This window comes from Medicago sativa, chromosome 8 (genome assembly GCF_051527215.1).
Source record: "Medicago sativa cultivar Bolivia chromosome 8, Bolivia_mono, whole genome shotgun sequence".
In the NCBI taxonomy this organism is placed as follows: Eukaryota; Viridiplantae; Streptophyta; class Magnoliopsida; order Fabales; family Fabaceae; genus Medicago; species Medicago sativa.
The window spans coordinates 56,620,489-56,631,830 of record NC_140756.1 but is presented as its reverse complement, the minus strand read 5'-3'; the positions used below and the strand labels follow the sequence as shown (position 1 = coordinate 56,631,830).

The 11,342-nt window shown below is 39.8% G+C and overlaps 2 pseudogenes; both read left to right on the top strand.

Annotated features, from left to right (window-relative positions):
- The first annotated feature begins 3,132 nt into the window (after window positions 1-3,132).
- Window positions 3,133-4,678, top strand: LOC146899763 (uncharacterized; annotated as a pseudogene).
- A 525-nt stretch (window positions 4,679-5,203) lies between these two features.
- LOC146899762 (uncharacterized) lies at window positions 5,204-8,642 on the top strand (annotated as a pseudogene).
- The last annotated feature ends 2,700 nt before the right edge of the window (window positions 8,643-11,342 follow it).

The following is an 11,342-nucleotide window of genomic DNA, read 5'->3' as shown; positions in this document are numbered from 1 at the left end:
AATGACAGTCTATAAATAGACTGTCATTTATTGCAGTCTGCACCAATCACTATTCACTGACTAACACTGTAGCCGCAGAGAATAATCACAGCCTTCAATTACATAAACACAAAAATCATTCTCTCTCCTAAATTTTTGAATCAAAACTGAAATTTAGGCAAGAACAGGATGAACATTGATATGAATGTTCATATAAATTCATGAACACCAAAACTCCAGAAATTCGAAAAGCAGTTCTAAAACATAATAATTCCATCACAGAAGTAATTTCTTGCATCTTTTCTCTAAGGATAGCATCAACCTAGTCGATCTGAAGCTATCTTTTACCATCGTTTTCATTCTCAAGTGGTCTTTTGGTTCAAGTTCACAAATAAAAGCAGATCGGAAACGAGATCGAAGCAAGGAGAAGAAACCGAAGTATTGTCGACGTGGATCTAGAAGTTTTCCATTTCTACTCAACATTTTCTCCGTTAAAACTGAGGTAAATCTGTTTCCTTGCGTGTTCATACGCGAATCCGTTTGAATGTTTGCTTGCTTCATGAGTTTTATTCCGAAATAGAATTTTAGATCTGCTCCGATCTATCCATTTCTAGCAAAATCGAAGCTCGAATCCATGCTCAGCAACGAAAAAGGATGTTAAAAACATGAATTTTTTTGAATCTGAGCAGTTTAGGTCGTCCGACGCGGCGGCGCCACCCTACCGGGCCGGCAGCCACCGCGCCGGAAAGAGAGAGGATAGATCGGAGAAGAAGGCTCTGTTTGCAGAGCTTCTCCCTCAAGAATAGTTTTTGAGAGAGGAAGAATGGAAGGAAATGAATGAACCGGTCCTAAAAATATTTTTATAAGCATGCGAACCGGTCTGGTTCATCTGAACCGGACCGGTTTGACTTGGTTCTCATACTTTCATTTTAGCCGTTAGATCATGATATTTGAATGGTTGTGATTCTGTGATTTTAGTCCTGTATGTGCATGTCCTTGTTTGTTTCGCTGCACTTTGTTTTTTAACCGTCAGATCTACGATCTGACGGTCCCTGTGTTGCTTGTTTTTAGACCCTGCGATCTTTTGATTTGTGTGGCTGTGATGAGACTCCTGGAACCAGATCAAGACCTTTTGATCAATCTCGCGGTTTAGATCTATCCAGGCCTGAGCCAATCTTTTTGTACTAAGCCCATTCTGTTTTCAAATTTCTCTACTGTTTTACTGTTTACACCACCTATTTTCAATTCTACACCCCTGTTTTCCTTCTTAAAATTTATTATCATGCATTTTTATTTTCTTGCATTTTTCATAATCTTTTATTTTTACTTATCAATTGTAGCTTATATTTTCTGTATGCATTTTAATTCAAATCTATTTTTCATATCATACTTTATTTTATTATATAGTTTCATCAAAATTTTAGTTATGTTTCATGCATTTTAATTCCAATCATTTTATCAACTCATGCATCTTTCTTTTCCTTTCAATTAATTATGTTTCATACATTTTGAGGTTTTAATTTCCATGCCTTATTTTATTTGTTGGTTCTTTGCTTTAATATTTCTAGAGTATCATTTCATGCATTTTAAATGTCTTGTTCATTGTTTTTACTTGTGAATTCCAGCTTTATTTCATGCTTTGCTTTAAAAGTTTTAACATCATTGCATTTCATTCTAGTATATGATGTTCTCAAATTTTCTTATCATATCATGATTGCTTTAATTTTAGTATAATCTCATGCATTTTTCTTTTCCTATTGCAATTTATTTAAGCCCTATGATATTTAGTGTGTATAATTAGGGAAGTGATGTAATTTATTTTGGGCTTTGCATTTCTCTTAGAATGTATCTAGGAAGGGTATGTAATAGCGTAGTAATTGCACACACCGACACTATACCACTTTATTTATCGCTTTACGCTTGCTTTATTTTTCGCATCGTTACGCTCGCTTTCCGTTAGTTTAGAAAAATCTTCTTTATCTCAAAAATCAAATAAGCAAAAGTCAAATTACTTTCTTAATAAACCTTGGATCCAAATCCAAGATGGTTTCCCTTTTATTTTCTTAATCAAATTCCTAAATGAATCTTAATCAAACTTAGACCAAATTTCTTAAATAAAATGAAACAACCTCACTTCTATTTTATTCTTCTATACCTTGAGGTCTCGCAACCCTTCTTAGAACCATTTTCAATCAAATTAAAATTAACCTAACCAACAAAAAATATTTTTTAAGAGAGAACTACGGAGGTTTTGATCCCTTTAAAGGTATGTAGGCAAGGGTTTATTCCTTCCAAATCGATTAAATAAAAATAACAAAAACTCATACTTCTTCTCCCTCCATTCTTTCACTTAGACTTTAAGCAATAAATTTTCAAATAAAAATGAAGTTAGAAAGAGGTTCCCACGGAGTACCGTGGACGATGCGGGTGCCTAACACCTTCCCCAATCGTAATCGACCCCCAGATCCAAATAAGGGTTTAACTCATTTTCCCTTCCCAAGAAAAATCGAGAAAGTCCAAACGATTGAAGGTTCAAATCCAATCAATGGATTGGCACCCGAAAATCATGGTCTACAAAATGGCGACTTCACTGGGGATCCTACGCGGGTTAAACCCACCTTTCTTCCTTTATCTTTATGCTTTACTATTTTGTATATATTTTACCTTGTTACGTGAGGGGTGAGAAAAATAAAAGTCCTACTCCCGGACTTGAGTGAAACATAAGATAGGATGGAGTACGATCATAGTGCCATACCAAGAGCGGTCCTGCCTATGTGTGCATGTGATATAACTCCACTCAACGTGGGTTCAAGAGTAAATATACATCACCATGAGCAGTCGTGATTGGCGATATTATTTTTGAAACCCATCAAGCGATGAAAACCTTTAGATTACCTTTAACCCATCTTGGCCTTTCTAGGACGTAGTGCGGTGGCTAAACCAAGAGCGGTCTTGACTTTAGTCGTCATGCGATACTACACTCAAACTAGACTTCCTTATGAATACTGTTGGTCTAGGAGCAGTCCTACACACCGATAAGTCCATGAGGGTAGTTGTAATTTGGGAACTTGGTAGAACCTTTGTTACATGTGCAAGTTAAAAAACCATAGTCCTTACCAAATGGCGTTACCTTTCACCCAACATTTTGAATCTAACCCCTCATGTATTCAATGTTCTTAGCATCATGCATTCATGCATTCATCCATAAATATTTTTTTCCATTCATAAAACTATCGAACGATTTAGACAAGTTTTTTTGTAAACATTGTAGATGAATCCCGAAACAAGGAGCATTAAGAAGTATAGTTTCAAGAGACCGGATTTGACAAGACTAAAGGAGCTAGGGAATCAAGTTGCTAATCCTAATAAGTTCCAGGATCGGTATGGGAGGTTACTTGATCTCATCAGGGTGAGGGTGGATGACGGCATTTTGGAAACTTTGGTGCAATTCTATGATCCGGTTTATCATTGCTTTACTTTCCCAGATTATTAGTTGGTCCCCACACTGGAGGAGTATTCCTATTGGGTTGGCTTACCGGTGTCAAAAGAAGTACCCTTCAATGGTCTTGAGCCCGCACCTAAAGAGACAACTATTGCAAAAGAACTCCATCTAAAGCCTTCCGACCTAGTTCAACCCCACTTTACCATCAAAAACAATTTCCTCGGCCTAACCGCTAAATTCCTCTACCGAAAAGCCTCTGACTTTCTCAAAGCCAAAAAAACCAATGCATTTGAATCCGTTCTCGCCTTACTTATATACGGCCTCTTCTTGTTTCCCAACATGGACAACTTTGTTGACATCAATGCCATCAAAATCTTCCTCGCTAATAACGCAGTCCCTACCCTCCTTGCAGATACTTACCACTCCATCCAGCATAGACAGCGCCAAGAGGGGGGAACCATTGTTTGTTGCGCACCACTATTGTACAAATGGTTTGCTTCACACTTGCCCAAAGCCGTCCTCTCCAAGACTGACATCGGGACAACTTCTTGGTCTGAAAGGCTTATGCCCCTCACCCCGGCTGACATTGTTTGGGCTCACCCTGCTGCTAACACTGAAGGGATCATCGGTGCCTGTGGAGAATTTGAGAATGTGCCCCTCATTGGTACATGTGGAGGAATCATTTATAATCCGACCCTTGCTATGCGCCAGTATGGATATCCTATGAGAGGGAAGCCTGACAGTATTTCTTTATCCGGTGAGTTCTATCTCAATGGTGAGGTTCACACAGATTTAAGGATGCGGTTTGTCCAAGCTTGGTATACCGTTCGTAAGTTTGATGGGATCCAGCTAGGGAAAAAACAAGACATCGCACACGAATCTTACACTCAGTGGGTGATCGAGAGGGCTGTGGCTTTCGGTATGCCCTACACCATACCAAGGCACATGTCTGCAACTGATCCAGAAATACCATGGCCTTTACCCCCAGAGACCAAGAAAGAGTACCAAGAGCGTTTGCATGCGTCCAACTGCGAGAAAGCCGCTTTGGAGAGAATGCTCTGCAAGAAAGAACGGGATTATGAGATAGTAATGGGTATGTTAGAGACAAAGACTTGGGAAAGTGAACAGAGAAGACTTGAGATTGCCCGATTAGAAGCCATCATCAAAGAAAAAGATGTTGCACTTGACAGGGTCCCGGGACAAAAGAAGAAACGGAGTGCTTTCTTTACCAGCACATGTTCTTATCCATCTCCCTAGAGTGTCCGAAGCTTCTTCCAGAGTTGTTTACTGTCTTATGTTTTATATTTAAGTCTATCATTTGGCTTGGTTGTTAGAAAGGGAATTATATTGTAGTTTTCTTTATGTTTGTAAGTTTACCCCTTGGCTTGGTTGTTAGAAAGGGAATTACCTTGTAGTATTTTATATTTGGAGTCTACCCCTTGGCTCAGTCTGTTAGAAAGGGATTTATCTTCTAGTGTTTTATATTTGTAAGTTTATCCCTTGGCTTGGTTGTTAGAAAGGGAATTACCTTGTAGTACTCTCTTATCATTAATGTAATGTTTAAAGTTGTTATGTTTACAAAAATACTTTTATAAGTCCTTCGATAAAAATGAAAATTGCACATTTTTGCATTTAGCATATCATGCATCATATCGCATTCATAAGCTGTCAAAATCAAGTCTCACACTTCACTCCTCTCTGCCGCAGTAATTGAAAGTGGCCCGACGAATTCAATACAAGCCTACTCGTATTCACCACACTAGAGCATATATCAAGAAGAAGATGGCAACTGCGGAACAAGAAAACGTTCAGCTCAGGGCGGATGTTAGTAATCTCAATGCAGAGTTAGAGAAGATGACACTTATGATGGAGACTTTGATGGTCGAGAGAGAGCAAGCAGTGGTCTCTGAGCCAATTCCTATTGTGGTCGTTTCTGCTGCACCTAATGGTATTCCACAGCCAATACCTACTGCCGTGACATCTGTCGGGCCTACGCAGCCTCTCGTGGTGGGTTTCTCAGCCGGTGATGTGTATAATTAGAGTTTCCGTCCACCTGGTCCCCCGGGATTTACTCCTCAGTATGATATGCCGAAAGGTTACCCATGGGGTATGCCAAACATGACTAATGAGGGTTTTCGTCCTGGAGCTAATGAGGTACCATTTCCTTATGGACAGTCGACACCGTTCTTTCAAACTGGCCAGCCGATTCCTCAGGCTGCTGTAACTCAGGCAGGGCCTACTGTTCATGCAACCCAGCAGGAGGAAGAACAAATTTATCACTCTGGTAGTGTAGTGGGAGATGATCAAGTGGGAAACTTGGAAGAGAAATTTGATGTGGTGCCGAAGGAATTGAGGAACATTCGTGGCAAGGAGGTGTTCAATCAGAATGTGCATGATCTTTGTTTGGTTCCAGATGTGGAAATACCGCCTAAGTTTAAAACGTCAGTTTTTGAGAAGTATACAGGGGAAACTTTCCCTCAAATGCACTTGGTCATGTATGTGATAAAGATGACAGCTTACAAGAAAAATAAACCTCTGCTTATCCACTGTTTCCAAGATAGCTTGGCTGGTCCCGCACACACCTGGTACATGAATTTGAAGGGTATTACTACTTTTGAGGAACTGGCTGATGCTTTTCTCCAACAGTACAGGTACAACTCCTATCTGGCGCTTAATCGGAAAGAACTACAATCTATGACTCAGGGGGATAAGGAATCTTTCAAGGAATATGCTCAGCGCTTTATCCAGAAGTCCTCTCAGATCCGCCCGCCTTTGGATGAGAAGAAATATCTGATTTGTTTTATGAGACTCTGAGCCCTTTTTATTCAGAGAAGATGCTTGGTTGTGCTTCACAAAAGTTTATTGATATGGTAGATATGGGAGTACGTATTGAAGATTGGGTCCAAAAGGGACATGTGTCTAAGGAAAGTGGTTCGTCAGGTGGTTTGTCGGGTGGCTCATCAGGTAGTTCATCCAATGGCAATAAGAAGTTTGGAAATGGATATCCAAGAAAGAATACTCAAGAGGTCGGCATGGTGGCCCATGGTGGATCTCAACCATTGTACCCGAATTGCCCTTATGTGGCTAACATTGCACCACAAATGCCCCCTCCACAGAATCCAAACTATCAAAGGCCTCAGGCACCTCCACCATATTACCCGCCACTATACCAACCAAATTATCAACCATACAATCCTCAACCGTTCTACCAACACCCATACTATCCTCCACCACCTCAACCACAACAACATCGTCCTCAAGCCCAACAACAGCCCCGCCCTCCTAGAAACCAATTTCCTCCCATACCAATGCCATATAAAATCTTGCTACCTTCTCTCCTTCAAGAAATCTGGTACAAACTAGGCCTCAGCCCCGCATGCAAAACCCTTTACCCGCATGGTACCGTGCTGACCGCACCTGTGAGTTCCATCAAGGAGCACTGGGGCATGACGTTGAACATTGTCTCACCCTTAAAGAAGAGGTCCTAAAGCTAATCCAAAATAAAGAGCTAACCTTTACAGACCATGACCCGGTTGTCCCAAACAACCCTCTGCCACCTCATGGGCCTGCTATTAATATGATCCAAGAAGATAGCTTTGTTCTTTATGCATGTGAGATCAGAACTCCTTTGGTTCTAATACATATGAAGATGTGTGAAGCAACTCTCTTTAGCCACGATCATGAGGCTTGTGGTATATGTTCGGTGGATCCTCGTGGTTGCGAGCAAGTCCAGAATGATGTTCAAGGGTTGCTAGACAGGAAAGAATTTGTTGTCACTAGAAAAGAGAAAGATAGGAATGTGTGTGTTGTTACTCCGGTATTCAAAATGCGGGAAGCACTCGTGATAATGGTCAATCGTGTTAAACCAGCCGGCACTCCTCTGTTGATCTGCCCGCCAGAACAATTACCTTATTCTTCTCAAAAAGTCGTGCCATATAATTATGAGTATACAATTCTGGAAGATGGGAAAAAGGTACCTCTTGACTCACCAGTCCCTGTGGACAATATTGCGGAAAGTGGCAAGTTTTTGAGAAGTGGACGGGTGCTCCCTGTTGTTGTCGAGAAAGAAGTTAGTGCTCCAGCCGAAAAACCGGTGAAAGAGCGAAATCCGGATAAGGGTAAAGCTATCAGACAACCCAACGAGATTGTCTACGAGGATAGTGATGAGATCCTGAAGTTAATCAAGAGGAGCGAGTACAAAGTAGTGGATCAGTTGCTACAAACGCCCGCCAAAATCTCTATAATGTCTCTTTTATCCAGCTCTGATGCCCATAGAGATGCTTTGACGAAGGTGCTAGATCAAGCCTATGTGGAATATGATGTGACTCTGGGACAATTCGAAAGTATTGTGGGGAATGTAACTGCTTGTAACAATTTGAGTTTCAGCGATAAAGATCTCCCGGTGGAAGGAAAGAATCACAACCTAGCATTGCTTATTTCGGTCCTCTGCAAATCAGACTCTCTTTCTAATGTCTTGATAGATACTGGGTCATCTCTAAATGTGATGCCGAAGTCCACTCTAGATCAGCTTTCATATTCAAAGGCTCTCTTGTAGTCCAGCGATGTGACAGTGAGAGCATTTGATGGAACCAGAAGGTCAGTATGTGGAGAAATAGAGTTACCCATCTCAGTTGGCCCACACGAATTCAAGGTTAAATTCCAAGTTATGAAGATTCAGGCCTCTTTCAGCTGCCTCCTTGGCCGGACTTGGATCCACGATGCTGGGGCAGTGACATCCACTCTCCATCAGAAGCTGAAGTTCATAAGCCAGGGGAAACTGATAACCGTAAGTGGTGAGTCGGCCCTGTTGGTCAGTAATTTGTCTGCTTTCTCTTACATTGGTGGTAATAGCTCGGATGGGTCGTCATTCCAAAGTCTCTCTGCTGAAGGAAGTGCGAGGAAAGTCGAGACTAGTATGGCTTCTTTGAAGGACGCTCGGAGGGTGATTCATGAAGGCAAGACTGAAGGTTGGGGTCAGTTAGTGGAGCTACCCGAGAACAAGCGCAAAGAGGGAATTGGTTTTCCGAATAGCAAGCCTGGGGCATTCAACCCTACTGGAGGTACTTTTTACAGTGCTGGTTTTATCTATGGTCCACCAGAGACTAATGCAATCATTGAGGATCAATCTGAGGAAGTGGCACCCATCTTCGTGACACTTGGAGGAGCCTGCTGCAACTGGATCGTTGTGGATATTCCTTTTGTGATACCTCGCTCTAAGTAATATGTTTGTCTTTGTTTTTGTTTTTTCTTTAAGAAAACTCCTTTTGTCCTGCACCAGACGAAAGTGAAACTTTGTAGGGCTTTGTCTTTGTTTCAAGTACTTTTGTTCAGAAAGTTCCTTAATGAAAGAATGACATCTATTAGTTAAGAAGTTTGAGTCATATAAGAGACTATCCATTTTATTCTCAAGATCTTCTTAACATCATTTTTTGATTTCTTCTTCACTGGTTTGTCTCCTTGAAGTACAACTTCATGGGCTAGTTAAGAAGTTTCAGTTCTAGTGTTGTTGTTGGTGTTTAGAAACTTCTTTCTGATCTGATTTCTTCTTAACATCATTTTTTGAATTCTTTTAGAGACTAGTGCGAGTTCATCTTCAGCTTCTTCTTCATGAACTTCTTCTAACTCTTGTGGTTCTTGCACATCATCATCAGCTACTGATGAAGTTTGCTGAGATGCTTTCAAGGCAAGTGATTTTACCTTCTTCACTGGTTTGTCTCCTTGAAGTACAACTTCATGGGCTCTCAGTGAACCAATGAGATCTTCCAGGTTCATAGTTTTTAAATCCTTGGCCTGAGCGATTGCTGTGACCATAGGTCTCCACACACTTGGAAGACATCTTAATATTTTTCTGATTCTATCAAGAGTAGAATATGCCTTTCCAAGAGATCTCATTTCATTTACTACTGTAGTAAATCTAGCATACATCTCATCAATGGTTTCATTTTCACTCATTTCAAAGACTTCAAACTTTATGACACCAATGTCAATTCCAGTTTCTTTGACATGAGATGTACCTTCATGTTGTATTCTCAAAGTATCCCATACTTCTTTAACATTCTTACATTCATCAACTCTTTCACTTTCTTCCATGGTTAATGCACATGATAAAAAGAGTCTAGCTTTAGAGTTTAACAATACCTGAGCTTTTTCATCTGTTGACCATGCACTCTTTTCTTTGACAGCTCCTTCTTTGGTTTTTGGGACAAAGTCTCCATCTGTGATGACTGTCCACATATCATTGTCTTGAGATCTGAGAAAGAGTTCCATCTTGCCTTTCTAGAAGTAGTAGTTTGAACCATCAAAGAGTGGTGGTCTGTTTGATGATCCTCCTTCAGCTATGTATTTGACTTTAGACATACTTCCTGAATCTTTTCTCTCTAACACTTGTTTAAGTGTTCAAACCCTTAGACCCGGGCTCTGATGCCAATTGAAGTAGATAAAATAGTCATAAGGAAGGGGGTTTGAATTGTGACCCTTTAAAAATTATCCTAAAACTTAAAAGTGATTCTCAAGTTGAAACTTGGAATGGTTAAGTTAATAACAGACTTCAGAACGTTCTGATGTCTGAGTGCAGAAACAGTTTAACAAGTAAATGTGTTTGTGTGTGTTTGTGTTTACAGTAAGTAAAGAGTAAAGGGAAGAGAGAATCAACACACAGAAATTATAGTGGTTCCCCCAATGTGGGTTAGTCCCCTCCTCACAATCTTGTGAGAGTTTCCACTATGATGCTTGAGATAACCTCTCAAATCCTGCACCTTACAATCTTTATTCACTTGAACAATTACACAATCTGTATTCTCTAAGCCTCAGCAAGGGTTGTAAAAGTGCTGCACAAAGTCTAAGTGGTTAGAGAATACAGATTGTATTCTCTAACCACTTCAAAAGTTGCTGGATGAAGTGGGATAAAGTTACCAAATCTGTCTTGGACTTTGTGCATGAGAGAGGATAGTGGATCTGCATCTTCAGGCCCATGCTTCAAGGAAATATGCTTGATTACAGTTCAGAGGACAGGTTAACTCTGATGCAAGATCTCCTTTTTCTTTGCTTGCTAACTTTTCACCAACTACACTGTTCATGGTTGGAAGCATGTGCAGAAATGAACATTCTGACCATCAGAATGTTCCATTTGTTCTTACTTTAGGATGATTTGTAAGACTAGCTTTTAATGTAATCAATGTTAATAGTAAGGACATAAATGAAGTGCAGTGAATGCAACATCTAGGACTATATTCTTATTGGAATATTCCTAGTACTTTAATGTTCATAGTCTTAGATGAACATTAAATATCCTTTTGACATAAATCATTGTTCATGCCTTTATTTGTTGATAGATCCATGCAGATGTACTTTTCTGGACCTTTTATTCGTGTCAAGTGTACTTGCATGTTCTTCACGTTCTTGATGAATCTGGGTTTGCTTATGAACATCCTTCTGAGCTTCCATCAGAAAGTTCTAATCAACTCACTGATCAACATTCTGAACTAACTTTCTGAACATTAAAATTAGTTCATTTATTCAATGTCCTTTGATTTCATGTTTCTTGGTATGAATTAAACTTTGTTCCTGTCTTAGTAAAACACTCAAGAGCACAAGTTAAATACCAATGAATTAATCAAAGTCCATATAATCCTTAATTATTAAAGTTTATTATCTTTAAAATTAATTAGGGATTTTGCCTCAACAGGAACTCGTAAAGTCCATCACGACCTACATTGCCATAGAGAAGGACTTCAATGTTTGCCTAAGATTTGACAAGGCAAAAGTTAGGATGGAACTTAAAGAAAACATGATTATCCCTAGCAAACTTACTAACACTAATTAAGTTTTTGGTGATAGAAGGAACATGAAGAAGATTGTAGCACTAGAGAAGAATTAGGGTTAGTAGGTGAGCAAAATTGAGAAGAACCAGAGGATAAAATTT